Here is a 9,479-nt window from a genome sequence, read left to right as displayed (position 1 = left end):
GGCAGAGAAAGCCACGTAGGGGACATTCTGAGCTTTCAGTTGGTCATTCACATGTCATACACTGAATTAAGTGTATATAAGGGACCATTTCTGAAAACTGAAAGAGGTGTGAGGCCATTGTGTTTGATGCAGTACATGAGCAATATCTCAGCAAATAGAAAAGATATGAGGTTCCCATTTTATATTCTAGCTTGTCAATATTGGTAATTTGAGTTCCTAATTCGTACAAAACTATAAACTTAGCATTTTGACATCACAAACATCTAATTTGAACCAGTGTTGTATTCAACATACTACGTGACACACAAAAAATCAATGTTTAACTGTTTGTTTTTTTTATATATTTACTTATAAATTAAGAAATTGAATAATGTATAATATTAAAATTTTAATTATAATCTACAATTTGATACCAAACTTATTGACATTTATTCATGAAATAGTAGTTCAATAAAATTTTGAATGCGAGTCAACAAATGCTATGACATGGCCTTTGACCCATCTGGAAAGGTTAATACAAATGGGAATCTAATGAGGAAATGGAATTGTGCAAATGTGCAGACTCAACTATGGTCTCCAATGATTCAGGAAGACCTCCGAAAACATCTTGCCTTAAAAAGTGAGCCATGCACAAGTCCCATAAACACACACAAGATAGCAGGGCATCCCCAACCCAAGAGATCTCAATGACAGAGGAGCCATGTTTGTAAGGAAGGGGTAGAAAATGACAAGCTTTTTTTTTTCGTAGAAAAAGTAAGGCAGGAGTCTCCACTGAAAACCCCTCAGGGGAATGATGAAGAGCCTCAGAAAGAAGGTGAATTGAGGAAAGGGAATGAAGGGTGGATAATGTTACTGAAGAATTGGGATTCAAACCCTACAAAGGGAGAATAGAATCTAACTGCTGAGAGTCCAAAAAAGGAAACATAGACCTATAGTAAGCCATTTCACATATTACATGAGGGTCGATGCATACTGACCCCTGAATGTAATTGTACAAAAACCTATTGGCATGAGCCCCACTATCCAGTGAGGGGAGAGAACAATATATCAGCCTGAAAGTGTCTCACTTAAAAGGGAAGAGTAGGAGCCATAGGAATCTGAAGACAAAGACAAAACATAACATACCTGGTTCATTTACTCTAAGAGAGGAGAAAGAGGTCTGGGTGCTTCTACTGGATATAAACATGACTGTGTGGCATAGAAAGGAGAAAGAAATAGGCTGTCAAAATCGTCGATCTCTTGTACAGATACCCTTGAACAAGGCATCAAAGGATAATCCTCAGGTGAATCAGGAGCCTGCATGAAGGTAGCAAACTCCTGGTGAACCAAGGCTATAACCTCTTCTGCTGAAAATTGTGGACCAGAAGCCACTGAAGCGAAAAATTAACTGTAGTAGGTACAGCAGTGGTAGCACTTGTAATGTGAAACTCGGAAGTCCTTGCAACTAAGAGTGGAAGCATAAAAGGCTCAACAGAAAGCTTCAAAGAATCCTGTACTAAAATAAATAATACATAATATTATTGTATGCTAACTAAAATTTCAGAACACAAGTGTAGCAAACATAAACAAAAACTAAGTTTCCATAAAAAAAAAACAAGGAATTGATTGAAAATTCCTTAAAGGAAAGCTCAAGCAAAAAACATGTTGTAACACCATGAGTAGCAATCAAGAAGTAAATTTGAGTTAAGTTCATAGAGGAAGTCAACTGTGTTAGGTGTTGTGTCATGCTCCTATTGGTGGAGGGTTGTTGCATGCTCATTTGTATGTTATCACACAGCTGCCTCATGTGAAAACATGTTAGGGTAGGTGGGAGTATCAAGGTTAGTGGTAAGCAAAAACTTGTGCAGTACAAATCAGGAAAAGTTATTCTGTGATCAGAGGTAAGATACTGTATTGGAATTGAAATATTTTCATTCTTAGCATGAACATCATCATTCACTCAGCAAATCTTTAGTGAAAATACCTTTAATCAGATTTTTTATGTACAACAGACTTGTAATGTTTACTAAAAGCTTTCCAAATTTTATGACGATACAGAGTAAATTCAAAATTATAACACAAATGCATGTGTATAGTTTAACAGATACGTGGTAAACCAAGCCTGCAAACAGGTAAATTAAAGACAAAGTGCCTTTGTTAAGGGTGTTTTTCTGTATTATTTTTCTCCATATATAACAATGGCATATTTTCCGTGTTTACCGACAGTAAACCAGCCTTGGGAGAATTAAAAAAAATAGTGTTTTAGTCAATATAAAAATATTTGAATCTCATCCATTACTAACACAAATATACAATTACTGCAGTTTTGAAAAAGCAGTGACACAAGATATAGCCATCGTTGACCGCAATGACTGTGTGAGTACTGATTATATGTCATTTGTGGCAATTGGTGCAGTGAAGACAGTTCAGCCTATCAGCATATGTTAAACACCTTGGAAGTATATCTCTTATGATTGCAGTGCAAAGTAGGATAGTAAATGCCAGATGGTGCTAATTTAGTATCATTTATTATGATAAATGCTAATATATATAATATATATAAGTGCAATAAACCAAGGCCACCAGCCAGGATATGACTGGCAGTGATTGTTCTTAGAGAAAGACAGAAGCAACTCTAAATCTCAGCCAATCACAATCAAGAAAAAAAAAAAAGAATGAAAATAAACTGTCACTCCAACCTTGCGTGACAGGTTCATGGTGTAAACTTATTCTCAGAGGGTGCTGACCATCATACACAATGGCCTATGTAGTAACAAAGGTAATCGTGACTAGAATCTTTAAAGAATACTCTCCACGACTATCTTTCACAATTCTATAACAAAATCCTATTTCTACAACAAACATAGAAACTAAACATAAAAAAATCACTTCTAAGATTTACAAATTATGAAAGTAAAAATAATAATAGAATTATACAACAGTACATGTAGCCATCAACATATAGTCAGAGTAAAAAGAGAAACAAAGTGTAAACAAGAGTAGTGGTAAAAATAATGAAATATAAAGAATATAAAAAAATATAAAAAATATATATAAAAATATAAAAAATATAAAATAATGAAAATAAAATATAATGAAGATAAAAAACTTAACAGTAGTTAGGCTTCATATGTAAATATTAATAATCAAAATAAGAATCATGAAAGCAGGTACAAGAAGAATGAAAACAATACAGAGAAAATTTCAAAATTAAATATTTTAAAACTATAAGCGGAAAGGCAAAAGTATAAAATTTAGAATTAAAGATAGCAAAACTGAAGATAATAACATGGGAAAATGTGACTCAAACACTGTAAACAAAGGTTTTATTCTAGTTGCTTTGAATCGAAGTCTTGAGTGAAGCGTGAAAACACTGATAAACAAAATCTCTAAAACTAAAATATTTGACAGCAAATTCCAGAAGATGCCAAATAATAGAAGTTTAACATTATATATGAACATTATTCTGGTGAATAGCTCAGGACGTCTCTTGGGTACAATGCAGGTCAGAGTTCAATTTGAAATTTTCCTTAATAGATATAAAATTCAGAATTTATACACAGTAAAATGTAGTGATACTTATGTTACATATTTCATGAAAATACAAAAAAGTGCAAAAAGATCAGTAAAATAAACCAATAAAACATTATAAGAGCTTACTACACCAAGAACATTGTTTGTTTGTTTGTTTTTGAATTTCGCGCAAAGCTACATGAGGGCTATCTGCGCTAGCCGTCCCTAATTTAGCAGTGTAAGACTAGAGGGAAGGCAGGTAGTCATCACCACCCGGAAGGCAGGTAGTCATCACCACCCACCGCCAACTCTTGGGCTACTCTTTTACCAATGAATAGTGGGATTGACCATCACATTATAACGCCCCCACGGCTGAAAGAGCGAGCATGTTTGGTGTGACGGGGATTCGAACCCGCGACCCTCAGATTGCGAGTCGAGTGCCCTAACCACCTGGCCATGCTGGGCCCACCAAGAACATACCACACCTATGAACTCAGCACACAAAGATGTAGTACACTCAGTGCAGAGAGAAAAAGTAACCTTATAAATAAATATTTGTTTTGCTTTAACCAAAAGAACTTAAGTTTTCACCAGATAATGTACATACAGAAAAATTTAATTATATATTTAAAAATTTGTTTTTCTTCAGAATAAAAACTTGGACATTCCACAAAATACACGTTTATAATAACTTTATGCATACAGTAGACTATAAAAAGTTAACTTACAAATGCATATCCTTACCAGAGTTTTCGGTGTTATTTCATCATCAACAAATGGAGTTTTTAAAAGCTGCTGTATAGAAGATTTCCTAGAAGACAAGTGTATTTTTCTAGAAGAGGGAGGTGCAACAGCTTTAAAATGTTGGGTGAAAGGAGTACTGCTAATAGGCTTTAGATGAATTAACTTGCGTACTAAAGTACGTGGAGTGTCATCATCCCCTGAATCATTCATTTCTGCCCTGAAAAAGTTAAAATATCAACTTAAAATGTGTTCACTCACAAAGTTTAGAATTTATAATTTTCCTATACTGAAAATGTATTTCTGACAGGTACTTACCTCTTCTCACAAGATTGGCTATTCTGGTTCAGTACTGCTCTCTATATGCAAACTTTTTTCTTTCTCTCCCCCTATTGGAATTTTAAGATTCCAGCATGTCTCATGCAAATCATCATGAGTCACCTCCCCACCAATATGTGCATAACATGCTCACATGACGCATGTGACTCCCTCTATACTCCTCTACCAAACTATCACTTCGAAGTTTGACAGAAGATGTCCTCACTGGAGAAATGTGGGGAGGAAGAGTGGGAAGTGTGAGAGGAGATAAGTACCTATCGGAAATACATTTTCAGTATAGGAAAATTATTACTTCCGATACGGTACTTACTTCTACTCACAAGATTAGCTAAAATCTCACACTGATAATGAGGAGGGACTAGAACGAATGAAGTACCCCCCAAAAAACATCTGAAGGATACCCCTAGAAAGGAGAGATTCAGATCTGAAGATCAGAATAGGATACAACACCACTTATGAGCCAGGTATACTCTTCGCCCAACTGTGAAATGTTTAAGATAGATGAGCAGAAATGACAAGAGTACATCTGAGTGGGAGAGTGTGGCAGGAAAGTGATTCTAACCATAGAAGTATCCTGTAACTTGATCCCACAATGAAAAAGGTGGGTAAACAAAACACGCCTAGGTGTAGAGTGACTAGGGTGCAGCGGACCATACTCGATAAGTCAACTACATCCAAAACCTGTCTGTGGGGAACTGACATCTACAGAAGGTAGGATGAAGATCATACTGTCTTCACCTCAAACCCAAGAACCAGGGGATTGAGAACCACTCCAATTCCCAGGTATGACACAAGGATTACCTCTGAGCTATCGATTCAGGAATTTGACATCCAGTATCAAAAGGATGTCTATCACATGCAATCAACTCCTCCAACATTGAAAAAAGGCCAAAACTATCCAAATGGAAATAACATCTCCATAAGAAGAGAGGACGAGGGATGGCCAAGGAACAATCCCACACACCACTGCTGTGACCCGCAACAAAGACAGAGGAATCAACGGAGGAAGATAAATAACTCAAAAACTGTGTGAGGACTTATACTGATCGGTTCACTATAAATCCAAACCCTGCCCATGGGGTACCGACATCCAAGAAAGTGTAGGATGAAGGCTCCCAATCGAATGGGTGAACTGCATACTGATCTCTCACTCTGATGTCATTAGTTATCATAAATAGGAGGATATCATGTCATCTACACCTGCAGAACACCACCACCCTATTCTGTAAATGAATGGTTATTTGTGTGAAACTCGTTCAGCAGGGTGCCTCCATGTTCAATCACCCCAGCAGCTTGGAATTGGAAAATGCTAAGGATTCCCATACTTCACTCAAAGAAAGGAGGGTGACAATGTGGTGGATGGCCTGGACGAACATCATCATCAGAAAAAGTGCCATGGGTGACCACAAAACCTTATTTTGAAAAGAAGACCACACCAAGTTATTCAATCCAAGCATGGCACCACTGGATCCATGAGATAAAGAATTAGAGAAAAGCCTCTGAAAAGAAAGAAAGCATAAATATAAACTTACCAGTTACAGTTGCACTGAAGCCTGAAGTACAGCCACAGGTGGTAGGCAAAAGCCAGACAAAGAGGAAATCACTATATAATGGGGATAGTGAGAAATGAACATACTGGATGTGGGCGACATGCCTGACTGCAGAATCTCCTCCATTGGACGACAAAGACGAGAAGCAAGGGAAAAAGTAAGGTGGCAGATCTAATAGGAGGACACCTGGAACAAAGTTTGTGAGGAAGAAAGTGGGAAGGAATAGGCCGATCGAACTAAAAAATGAACCCAATTGGTAATGGTAGAAGGTGACAGATCACATAGAAAGGTGGATTGCCCGGAGATAAAGAGTCAAGAACATGTACCTCAAAAGGCAATATGGGCAATATAACAACATGGAGCCTGGACTGGCCACAGTAGCCAATCCAGATCTGGTCTAGAATAAAAATGAAAGGAAGGAAAATAGCAAAAAAAAGAGGAACCACTCTCCCAAACTACCAAGGTCTTCAGGAGAAAGGAACGATCTGGATAAAGGAGAAGATAGGGAAGGAAATAAAGGTACGTGAAACCTATGTCAAACAAATCAATGTCCACAGGCTAAGAGAAGAAGGAAATATGTTTTTAGGAAAAGATGAAATATGGAACACTAAGAAAGTGGTTCAAACAGAAGGTTAGGTCACCCGGGAGGGTGATGTATCCAGCAGGAATGCATGAGTATAGTAAGGACAGGGGAAGTAAAACTCTACTATATCAGAAAAATGCGAGGTGTGGGATAAGGCTACCTGATATCCCAAAAGCAAAGAAACCAAAGACCCATGGACATAGAGCCAGGTGAGAAATTCCACCACACAAGCCACAGTAGGCTGGTAAGTGGGAAACCCCCTTGTTGTAGACCAAATAGGGAATACCTTCCATTTGTGTTGGTACACCATCATGGAAGAAGGACAGATGGAACCAACTAACAAGGAAATGACTCAATGTATGAAACTGGATCTTCTTGCTAAGGACCCAGAGAAAAGCCAGGTGTCAAGACAGAACATGAAAGGAGTGATGTAAGACATGTGACCAAAGTTAAGGAATAAGGTAGGGAGAAAGTGAAAAAGAGACAGGAGGGGTATAGGAGCAGTCACTGTAACTGTTGAAACAAAAACTGAGCTGGCCAATAACATGCAATCAGAAGGACATGACAAGGAGTGAAGTAGATGAGAGAAAACACCCAATGAAGTAATTAGATACTTGTGTGACCAATCCTAGCTGAAGGCATTGACTGCCAGAGCCTGGGGATGAGGTACAGGTGACCAAAAGAGAGGTAACTTGTTGTTGAGGCCCATAGCAAAGGCATACACTAGTGGAGAACCCCACAGATGGTAAAGATCCTAGAAAACAAGGGGATCTAATGACCACTCTGTGGGATATATCTGGTCAGGGCACAAAAGATGATCTGTGACCAGATTGAAAGCACCCAGCACCTGACACGCAATAAGATGAATGTGGTGTGTGTGGGCCCACTATAAATGATCCAACATCTGAAAACAGAGATCTCTGGACTGGGTGCCAGAAAACAAGGAAGTGATGCAGTGCCAGACGTATGGCTAGAAGTTCAAGAACATTGATATGCAAAGTGCTTTTGACCACAACCAATGGCCCAAAGCCTCCTGGTGATTGACCCATGCCCCCATCCTTCAAAGGGAGCATCCATGAAAATCTACAGATCCGAATGCAAGGGAGGAAGCAGCATGCCCACCAACATATTGGCTATGGTCAACCACCAAATTAGATCGTCTGGCAGGGAAAAAGGAAGGGTAATGAAGTGAAATAAGGATCCCAAGCAAGGTTCTATCGACCATGATGTGCCCACTGAAGGAATCTCATATGGGCATGATCTATTGCAGAAAGCAATAGAACCTTATGAAGAGTAAGTAACTAAACCTAGAAGGTGTGGCAAACCAAGAGTTCCATTCAATGAAGTCATAAAGGTGATGACTCACTCCAATAGCAGTTCCAAACCACTTCTGAAAGATGCTGGTTGGTCACGGGATCTCAAGGAAGAGGGAAGGATATGGGGTAAGGAGAGGCTGGAGGTGGGGAAAGAAACTGGACAATGAATCTTTCTGACAAAACCCGAAGTACCCATTGATCATCAACAAAGGAATACTAGAAATGAAGAAACTTGAGCAGCCGAGCCCCCCATAGGACCTAAACACACTGGGTAGTCCTCGATACTGGTGGCAACATTGAAATCAACGAGAAGTACCCCAAGTAGAAGGGACAGGTAAGGGCTGGGAAGGGGAAGGACATGGAATTATAATTGGAGGCATATGAGGATCTGACTGAGACAAAGAGGCTACAATATTTTTAAGGGTATATTGTTGTTGGACAGATGTCACCCGAGGCTCTAGAGTTTCCAGGACTGTATCAAAACCGAAACAACTCACAAATGAGGCCATATGTAAATCCCTAAGACTCGAGCCAATATGGCATCCTGACCTATAAGGTCCCAACAACAAAGAAATCATACATGTAACACCAGAGCCGAGGACAATAAGTAGGCTAAGGTGGAGGAGAGAAGGGCAAGGATATCTCCAGAAAATCCCTCAGGATTTCTGTGGAGAGCCTCAGATAGGAGGTGTATGGAAGAAAGATACCATAACATATTTGTAAGAGAAAGACACAGTCGAGAAATTTGGGCATGAGTAAGACTGGCAGAAGATTCAGTAGCCACCCCCACCCCCCAAACAGGCAATAAGGAACCTAACAATTACTGGCCTAAAAATGGACAGTCAGCATGATGGTAGAAAAGTGTGAACTAATTTAAAGTCTGTAGAGGGCATGGAATGCTAATCACCTCACATAATTGCAAGGCAAAGTGATCAGCATGAACCCAAATATCAGATAAGGGTGGAAAATGATTGTTCATGTAACAAGGAAGGACAAGGTGCATAAGAAATAGGGGGAAGGAATCAAATGTCACAAACCTGAGACACAAAACCATAAAGACTGCATTAGGCCTAGTAGATTCATCAGGTTGGGAATGGGAAGGAATGGCAAAATCTGGAGGTGGAAAAAGATGATCAAAGTCCTCATCAGCCTAAACAGGATCAGCCTGTTCTGGAGGACCATGGGTGATGTCTGGGAACAAAGGTTATCCCATGTAATGCTCGATCTCCCAGCATATAAAAGCAGATAAATCCACCATTGGGTCGCCTACCCCTGAGGCCTGAGAAAAAATGCTGGTTGGTGGTGTAACCCCCAAAGTGGTAATGTTAACTTTGGAATTTGTTGCACAGAAAGGTTCACCAAATTCAAGTGCAGAAAATAATGTGACTAGAATTATCTGATATATACTAATAGAACAGGCTGAATGAAAACAAATCAAATTTATAAATATTGTAGAGG

At 38.9% G+C, this 9,479-nt stretch overlaps 1 protein-coding gene across 2 annotated transcripts in view; it reads right to left on the bottom strand.

Annotated features, from left to right (window-relative positions):
- Nucleotides 1-9,479, bottom strand: part of LOC111085345 (centromere protein T-like) — a 281,870-nt gene that overhangs the window by 258,136 nt on the left and 14,255 nt on the right. For both annotated transcript variants that reach the window (XM_022383500.1, XM_022383507.1), the window contains exon 2: nt 4,237-4,453. The gene's annotated coding sequence lies outside the window, so the exon portion shown is untranslated. The remainder of the gene's footprint in view (nt 1-4,236; nt 4,454-9,479) is intronic.

This window comes from Limulus polyphemus, unplaced genomic scaffold (assembly GCF_000517525.1).
Source record: "Limulus polyphemus unplaced genomic scaffold, Limulus_polyphemus-2.1.2 Scaffold16, whole genome shotgun sequence".
In the NCBI taxonomy this organism is placed as follows: Eukaryota; Metazoa; Arthropoda; class Merostomata; order Xiphosura; family Limulidae; genus Limulus; species Limulus polyphemus.
Note: the sequence above shows the minus strand (reverse complement) of the source record. Positions and strands in the feature narration are given on the sequence as shown.